This window comes from Triticum aestivum, chromosome 1A (assembly GCF_018294505.1).
Source record: "Triticum aestivum cultivar Chinese Spring chromosome 1A, IWGSC CS RefSeq v2.1, whole genome shotgun sequence".
Classification (NCBI taxonomy): domain Eukaryota; kingdom Viridiplantae; phylum Streptophyta; class Magnoliopsida; order Poales; family Poaceae; genus Triticum; species Triticum aestivum.
The window spans coordinates 9465917-9475816 of record NC_057794.1 but is presented as its reverse complement, the minus strand read 5'-3'; the positions used below and the strand labels follow the sequence as shown (position 1 = coordinate 9475816).

At 46.8% G+C, this 9900-nt stretch overlaps 1 pseudogene; it reads left to right on the top strand.

The window, feature by feature from the left end:
• The first annotated feature begins 4392 nt into the window (after nucleotides 1-4392).
• On the top strand, nucleotides 4393-9318 carry LOC123099671 (uncharacterized; annotated as a pseudogene).
• The last annotated feature ends 582 nt before the right edge of the window (nucleotides 9319-9900 follow it).

Genomic DNA, 9900 nt, shown 5'->3' with positions numbered 1-9900 from the left:
CATGACGGCCGGAGACAGTCCCATGTAGATAGACTCCACCTCTCGCACATTACCTCGCTTTCGCTTTAGAGTATAAGTTACAACTAGATGCTAAATGGCACTTTGCTTTATATAATATAGTATATAAGGTGTGGAAACCCTTTTTCGTCAAATCGCCTCTTTGTTGCGTCGTTCTCATTCATGTAATTAATTTTTTTCTCTAACAGCTTATTTTGGTATTCTTTTATTTTAGTTTTAACCTTGTTGGATTGGATTTTAATTATGTTTTGGCTTTTCGTTCGTGTGTGTGTGTATCGACCACATTGGAGCACCCATTGCTCCAGGAAAATATCTTGTACTCCCATCCTTATGGTACTCCCGTTGCTCCAAGTTCAAAAACAAATCTTAACAGTTTTCAAAAAATTGAAAAAAATGGGGATGCTCGCTAGGAACATGACTACGACCCCTAGAAATTTCAGGTCTAAACTCGAAATGTACATTGATAAACAAAAATGTGAAATCGAGATGTGAATAGTGTCAGTGTTGATTTTGCCCTTTTCTTACACTATTCATGCCAGATTTCACATTTTTGTTTCTTGATGTACATTTCGAGTTTGGACCTGGAATTTTTATGAGTTGTAGTTACATTCCTTGTGAACATTCATATTTTTTTCCAGAATTTTTGAATGTTTTTTTAAACATGGAGCACTAGGAGTACCCCAAGGATAGGACCCCGAATAGTGAAAGCACACATCCTATCACTATCGCGCCACACCCTCAGTAGCATAGCCAAAGTGGAGGCCGCTAGCGACCAAGGATGTCCGTGGCGCCTGAGGTGGATCTGGACTCAACGTTGAGACCTGCAGTCGTCGCCGTCACCAGCCAGCTCCTATGCACTGCCGCGCTGCAGTGCCCGGCACCAAGCGCCGCATCCAGGTCTGAGTGACCTGGCCTGCGCTGCACAGCCACACATGGAGACGAAGAGGCCTCGCTGGCGTCGGTGCTGACCTGGTTTCGCCCGCTCGCGTCCTCTGGCAATGTCGAGTTAGGAGGGGGGACCGAGGGGCGGTGCTAGGATTTGCCTCTCGGACGCTCGCGACAGCGTCGCGGGAGGGGGGGTTTCTTTAACTCGCTCTCGCGCTTCACCAATGGTCCTTCCAGCCTCGGTTCACCCGGTGGTGGTTGTGTGAGCCCCATGAAAGTTCTGGCTTCGTGCAGAAACCGTGAAATTGTTACTATAACGCTCAGATAAGTCGGCCATGAAGCTCTCATTCGCTCACCCGCCTTCCTACTCTGCTCACTCGCTTAGCCTTTTTTCCACTCATTCACTACTAACTTGGAAAAAACGGATATTGTATTTTATTTTAAAAAGGTCACTAAATTGCGGATAAAAAATGTTGCAAATTCAGAAAATCTTACGTTTTGGAAAAATGTTCACAAATTTGTAATATATTTTTGTATTCCAAACAAAGTTCATGAATCTGAAGAAAGGTTTGCAAATTTCAAAATGGTAGCAGACTTTAATTTGAAAAATGTTCATGAATTTGAATAAATAATCCTAAAATAAAATCTTAAAACTAAAATTAAAAACAAAAATATAAGGAAGAACAAAAAACAAACATGAAAAGAAAAGAAAGGAAAACCCCCAAAGAAAAACTAATTATACCGATAAAAAAACAAAAAATCGTGCAATACCTTCTCAAAACTGGGAAAACCCTGTCAGCCCATTATGACTATATATGTGTTACACTCAACCAGCGACACACACACTTATAGGCGGGCCATTAGCAATCCCATAGACGCTGGAGGCTCCAAATCTATGGGGATTAGACTTTAACTAATAATTACAACCGTGCCACAGCGGGTCCGCGTGATGCCCTTCCTGTCCCTTTGTAAAAAGGAAGAAAAAACAAATGACCGAAGGTCATATATTAAAAGTGTCCAGCCCCTATAAGGGCAACCCAAAAATCAGAATTTACAAAGGGTCTTGGGAGAAGCCAGGGCCATGTTCTTCCTACACATGGAGGCGACATGCGTGAGCCAAGCTCGGTGCCACAACTAGAACTCCTCATCACCACCGAAGCCAACAAGTCTTTCAATTTGCGCCCTAGAAGTCGCCACGTTATGCCAGAAGGCATCGATGGCCACCGCTCGGATATCGGGCCGCCTTCCCGAACAAGGAGAGGATGAGGGCTGGATATGACCAAGATGAGTAAACACCCCAGATCTAGCTAGACAGAGGCAAAGACACCACATCTCACCAGCTCCCGGACGAAGCCAAAACTGGCTCAACATCACTGGTTGGAGAAGCAGCTAGAGGAAAAAAAACTCTCAACTTCGCCGTCCACTCGCTTCCGAAAGAGGCCGGACGACCATTATTGAGCACCATGGCCCGAAGGGCCAAATCAATGGACAATCAAAACCGACAACACACAATGTGCAATTGTCGGTGTCGCGCAGGGGCATTATTTTCGACCATGTGTGATGTTGTAGTCCTCGGAAACCTTGTGTGATGTCTTCTTGTCGCATATGGTTGGAAAAAAAAAAAACTGCATGTGATGACTATCATCGGTAACGGTTTCTGCACACCGGGGGTGCTAGGTATTCCCCTTTGTGTGTGTGTGTGTGTGTGTGTGTGTGTGGTGAATGCTCGCTCTTCCTTTCCGCCTCTGAATTTCTACTACTTGTCATGTCCACTAGCAATGCAAAGGACTAAACAAGTTCCACTGCGTTAAAGAGAGCAGAACAAAGTGAGCATGCATGTTCACTAGCGAAGTAACAATAATACAAAAGCTAAAGAAGTTCCTCTGCGTTAAGGAAGTGAGTCAAAAGACATTGTATACTTTTTTCAGTTGAATGCTCCTAGACCTCATAACCAAACACAGCGAGTGTTTGTTGTTTTTTTTTAGAAAAAGAGGATGACCCCTGGCCTCTGCATTTGAGCGATGCATACGGCCACTTTATTAATTATTATCACAAAACCTTACAAAGCCATACAACAGCAAGACTAAAGCCACCGTCTAAGCAACAACTGTCGGTACACCTATCCAATTGATAAAGGGGCGCAGATAATCTGGGCCTAATACCAAATAGACATCGCAGCCAAACCTAAACATCTAAAACCTGAGGTCCCAACCAGGACGCCTGCCGGGTATGGGGCACCTACCAGTCCGGCGCACTCCTCAACCAGGACGCCTACCGGGTATGAGGCCGCCGCAGCCACCTGCCACAAATCCATCTTCAGAGCTGTACTGTTGCATGTACCGTGCCAGGTCTCTCTGCCATCGACGCCACCACGACACCCGACAGCGCCGTCCTCCTGCGCGAGTCCATCCTCCCACAGCGAACTCCGAATCTGCACTGCGCTACGCTGTCAAGATCCGTCGCCATCAGTGTGTAGGATGAAGCACCGCTCCACCAAAGAATCCGTCCTCTGGTCCCTCGATCACGTGTGTACCTCCAAAAATGACGCCCCGAAGGGAGGAACGACACCAGAGCGTCGCCGTCATCCGATCATCCGATCTAGGGTTTCCCCCAGAGGTAGCAGAGAGTAGCCTTGATCTTCTCCACGGCGATGCCTTTAAGAAGGGAACGACGCAGATAGCGCCGCCACTGCCGGCCTTAGCAGAAGCCGAAGGCAAGTTTTCTCCCAGATCAGTTCGAAGGAATCCAACTCTCGTGCACGGGCCGCCGTCACCACCAGCACCACCAGGCAGACCCTGGAGTACCGGCAGATCAGCGAGCCACCGGCACCACCGCATCCAGATCGCCGGCCACGCCGGGCCGCCGCCATCCCCCGCGCCGTCCGGGTCAGAGACGAAGCTGCCGACCGCGCACAAGGACCTCCGCCGCTTGCACACGCCGGAGCGCCGCCGAGATCCCAGCGCCCGCCACCGCTTGTCGACGCCAACCGCCGCCCGAGCACTGGCGCCACCGTGGAGCCATCAGATCGGGGAGGGAGACGTCGCACGCCCACCACCCTTGCAGACCCTGCCGCACGCCCGAACGCCGGCGCCACCGCGGCGCCATCAGATCGGGAGGAGGAGGAGCCCGCGCCTCGCCGCCCCACGCAGACCACGCCGCCATCACCGCAGCGCCACCAAAGGGGAGCCCCGCAGATCCGCCGGCGACCCGACCTGCCGCCGAGCCGAGCGCCGCCGCGAGGGCCGGCCATCCCGCGCCGCCCAGGAGCCTCGCGAGGAGGGAGGGAGTCCCGCCGCCGCCGCCGCACGTGCGGGCTTTGCCCGGCGGCGTCCCCTGGCGGCGGCGAGGAAGAAGGAAGGCGAAGGAAGGGAGCGGCGGCGGCGATCTAGGGTTCCGCCCGGGCCGCTCGCGGGAGCGGCACGGGGGACGGGGGACGGGCGAGTGTTTGTTGGTGTGTCCTCATTCTTTCTCCTCTCAATCAACGCGCCGATGGGGAACTCCGGCGAGATCAAGAAGCTAGAGTCGGAGTACCCGCGGCGGCCCGGCCAGCCCGACTCCTTCTGCTACGTCAAGTTCGGGAGCCACAGGTTCAGTTCGGCGACCGGCGAGCTCAAACAGCTGGAACCGGATTGCCCGCGGCGGCCCGGTGATCCCGGCTCCCCGATCGCCCCCTCCGCTGGTTCTGCTTCTGCCGCACCGCCCTCCTCGATGAATCTCGCCAACACGAAGGCTGGCGAGATCAAACAGCTGCAGCCAGAGTACCCGCGGTGGCCCAGCCAGCCCGACCGCTTCTACTACCTCAAGTTCGGGAGCTGCACGTCCAATTCAGAGATCGGCGAGATCAAGCAGCTGGCGCCGGAGTACCAGCCGCAGCCCAGCAAGCCGGACTGCACGATTGGCGACTCTCCGGTCGTCCCCTCCTCCGCTGGTTCTGCCACACCACCCTCCTTGCTGAATCTCGCCAATTCGGAGACCGACGAGATCAAGCAGCCCGGCGAGGTCGACTGCCCGATGAGCGACTCCTCCACCTTGTCGTCTGTAAGCATCACCACTCCTCCTTCAGAAAACAAAAGAAGAATAAAGAAGAAAATCATCACCGCTCCGATGGGTGACCCGGACCCCTCCTCCGATGGCTCTTCCGCACCGCCGGCCAATTCGGAGACCGGCCAGAAGCAGCCGGAGCCGGAGTACCCGCTGCGGCCCGGCAAGAGCGACTGCTCCTACTACGTCAAGTTCGGAAGCTGCCGGTACGGGATGAATTGCTGGTTCAATCATCCTCTCTACATGCATGCTAGCCGTGGGCTTCAGCGGGATAATTGGGTTGGAAGGAACAGCAGCCGAGCATCTAACTCATCCGAGTACAAGCAGGTGCGTTCTCTCTCTGCCTCGTCAATGTCCCTGTTAGCTATCAGGAGGATCATGAGTTCATGACCCCCTCATCTGTTATTATTCATTTACTTCTTAGTAGTGATCTAAATGCTCTTATATTTCTTTACGGATGTAGTACATTCGATGAATATTCATAAGCATATCAATCAGTAGGGGCCGGCAGAGCATGCATGAGAAGATGTGACCCTGCTGCACCACTTTAAACGGATGCCAACCAAAATAGTGTAATAAAGTGTACTGAATTGTAGTGCGCTTAGCATCATTTTGTCCTTTGGGATTATTTTATTTCTTTCGAGAAGACACTTGTCTCCCCGCAAAAAAAGAAGAAGACACTTGTCTATAGTGTACTGTATTTATATTTGACGATGACACATGAATATCTGCACGATCAACTAGATAAGTATACAGTCCATAAGACTACCCTGACCTATTCATTTTTTGCATACCACAAGTTGAGTCATAGGACCGAAAAAGAAGAGGTAATGAAATATCCACATACACAATTTAAGGAGTACTCCCTCCTGAAAGAAATATTAGAGCGTTTAGATCACTACAAAAACTACTTTAGTGATATAAACGCTCTTATATTTTTTTTAGAGAGGGGGTACTTCAATTGGATTTGTACCCCTAAAAGTAGTTTCTTCTTAGCTGAATATAAAAGCAGCTTTGATGGACATAAGTTAACTTATCATGTATATGGAACAAATCATCAAAAGTTTAATTACCCTTTATTTTTTTTAGAATGACCTTTTTCTGATTGGATTTTAGAATGACCTTTGGCATGAGACTTCCAGTAATGCGTCGACATGGGCCGAAGGCAACTAAGCCTACGTGGTTTGTGAACCAGCAACCAATATTTCCTTTGAGGCCTAAATTACATTGCAGCCAGGCACATGACTGTTGGGGCTACCTCACGGGCCTTCTTCAGTTTGCTGATGCACACATGGACTAGGGTGATTCACTAGGCCCCATATGATAGTAAGCACTACTCGCAAATTGTTTGCGCCATGATATATGTGCATCCGGGTTAGCACATTGGACTCCATCCCTGTCAGCTGGTAGAACAGGACCAAATTGTTACCTTAAAACGTGATGTGTTATTTTGTTTAGAAAAATCTTACTTTTAATACAAACACTTTTCAGTATATTTTCGACAAAGCATGCAACTACAACCGCCATGAAGGAACAACCAAAGTCAGGCAAGTGAAGCTGAATTTCCTTGGGCTTCCACTGCGTCCAGTAAGTCTTTCTGCAATTCGTGTTCCTGTTGTCGAGTTCCTTGTCCACCAAAGTTTTGTCGGTCTAATCATTTCTTGGTTTTCATTTATATATCCTTTCCTTGCACTGAAAATATATAATGCTTTTAACACTCATATTTTCCATCAGTTACTCTTTTTTGGGGTGAAATCCTACAGGGTACAATACTATGTTCGTACTATATGAATCACGGAACCTGCAAATTTGGCACCAACTGTAAGTTTCACCATCCAGATCCAGAATCAGAAGACGCGATTTTGGATGCTCCGCAGCATACTACTCAGGGATCATATCAAATGAACCTTTCAACAAAGCATGTCCAACGAGCACTGAATGGGCATTCCATTCCCTTAGTTACATCACCAACTATTGGAACATCGGGAATTATTCCAACTCAAGGAGTCAATCCATGTCCCGAATGGAGTAAATATCAGGTATACAATATGGGACTATCCACTTCCATGTTATCTGAATTTTCCATAAGTCTCAGTCATATTTCTTAACCTTTAGATCAATATCATACCATCACCATTCCCATCCCATTCCATTTATGGAACTAATGTATGTAAGATAGAATTTGAGGAATTGATCAACCCTGATAAAAAATAAAAAAGATAAAAATAAATCATACTTAGAAATAATTACTGGAAAGGTTGAACCCTGATTTTAAACTGAAAATACTAAAAAGCGCAGTACTCCCTCAGATCGATATTACCTATCGCAGATTTAGTACAAGTTTGTACTCCCTCCATTCCACAATGTAGTGCTTCCTCTATCCACGTGCTTCAACTTTGACCGTAAATTTAACTACCAAGACCGATTGCGGCGGGAGCAAAAATTATATCAGCGAATTCGTATTTGAAAAAAGTTTTCAATTATATAATTTTTTCTCCCGCCGCAGTTGGTCTCGTTGGTTAAATTTATGGTCAAAGTTGGACCTCGGGAAGCGCGGGCGCACTATATTATGGAATGGAGGGAGTATTAAAGTTGTACTAAAGCTGCGACAAGTAATATGGACCGGTGGGAGTAATGTTGATGGCTGCAGCAGGTCCCCTTCAAGCTGCGTATTTCTCCAGATTGCAAATTTTAGTCTTTGTATTGCACAATTTCAGATGACTAAGATTCACAAAAATATCAGGTGGCCAAGAATTAGCAAAACTGAAACAATATTTGATATTCAAAACTTTTTGTTCTGCGTCTGGGAAATTGGGTTCTTATTATTGTTCGAAGTGATTCAGATTTTTCTACATGATATTAGCGCCAAAAACAAGGGACAATTACAGATTATATTTCTATGGCAAAATTTGATTTTTTTTGGGGGTAGGTAGACATACATTCAACCTAACATGTACCAAATTTCCAATTTAAATTCAATGTACATAAGGCGGAGCAAAAATGACAATTCTTACTCCAAAAATAATTCATTGACATTTGTCTTGTACTAGCCCTGCAATATTTATTGTTCCTCTGCCATAGCACAAGTGGACCATACAAATAGATTGTGTCGGTGAAACCGCTCTCATAAGTTACTTAATGTAGATACTAACCTTCCCGTCCCCCTTCATATCCTAACACAAATACATAGAGAACACCAAATAAAAACTCATAGTACACATGGATGGTTCAGATTTGCTCAATTATCTTCTTCATTTCTCTCTAGATTAAACATCATCAAATCTTATAGTAGTGTTACATATTCCACTTATAGGATCCGCAAGTTAGCAAGTGATATATAAGAGCTTGACGTTTAGTTTGTAACTATTTGAAATTGTGTAATTGTAGATGGATGAAAACAAGCAAGGAAAATCAGATTGGGATCCTTTCACTACTAAAGTTTTTTGTGATATTTGTACCGATGAGGTTTTATCTGGAAATCGACCAACCGACCATTTGAATGGTATTGGGTATAAGAACTTATGCGCTAAGTTTAATGAAAAAACAAAAAAAGTCTACAATCACGAGCAATTTGAAAGTAAGTGGGAGTCATTGAAGAAAGACTACCAGACATGGAAGGCATTGATGGAGAGTGAAGATGATCTAGGGCAGGGTACTAAAATGAATACAATATCTGCAAGTCTAGAATGTGGGCAAAAATGATGGAGGTGTAACTTCCTTTTCATTTACGGCTTCCTGTATATCTGTTTTTACTCAAACATATTGTCCTTTCATATTTTATTCAGGCAATGCCAGATTGCGGAGAGTTCTGTTTTGCGCCACTCGAGAATGCTAATCTTTTAAATATAATGTTGGAGGATATGGTGGATTTAGGTTCAACATCACCTGAAACTAATTTGGCAGTCAATACAACTATCAGAAGTGAGCAAGGTGCTGGTGATGGAAATGATGCAGGCATCATTGATAAGTATGTTAATGAGCAATCTAAAGAGGCAATGCTACAACAATCTTCTAAAAAAGAACGTAACTTGACGAAACTCAAGACAACTTACGTGCCTGCAGAACTCAATGATCTTGTTAACTTTGAAGAAAATCTGAGCCCAAGCAATTTGGCAACATCTATGAGGATCGATCGAGTAGGAAGCAATATTTCTGAGATCATGGAGTTGGTTGTAGGTGCTGGAGCTGAGGAGGGAAGTGATGAACATTTCATTGCTACTCAATTATTTATTAGAGCTGAACATCGAGAAATGTTTCTTACTCTAAAAACCCCTCGAGGAAGACTTAGGTGGCTTAAAAAGATGTGCCAACTGAAGGATCCTACTTCAAGTGTAGCTGATGTTTATTCGGTAAACTAATTTGAGTTGTCGTTATCATGAGACCATTTAAAAGAAATGTACTGATTTAATGCTATTTTATTTTACAAACTTGCTAGTTTTTCATGTAGCTTCTAAACTCACTTTTGATTTCGTGTGAATGCATTGAGCTCTTACTGTGATTCATCATATCACGTGTCCCTCCAATCTCTTCGGCAAAAGAGAAAATGTCCTCTAATTTATCAAATGCCCTATTAAATATGTTCTCTAGAATGTACCTCTAACTGAACCGCAGCTTGAAGGGGACCTGCTGCAGCCATCAACCTCTAATGCATCCTTCCAGAAGATCGCACCCTGATATATCTCCAATGACGCTAATCTTGTCGACTGAGGAGTCCCGCTCCCCTTCCGCCTAGGGTTTCCGCGCAGCCGCCGGCGGCTCCCCCGCGCGGAGCCACCGCCGCGGCCGGAGCCCGCCGTCGTCGCTCGCCTCCCCCACTCCCCCGCTCCTCCCTCCACCTCCTCCCGTCCCTGTACCCTCCGCGTCGCCTCCCCGGGCGAGGCGACAGGGGCCCCCCGACGCCGCTCCCCTCCCGCGCGCCCCCAAGCTCCTCCCTCCTCACGCCGCCGCCAGCGCGCG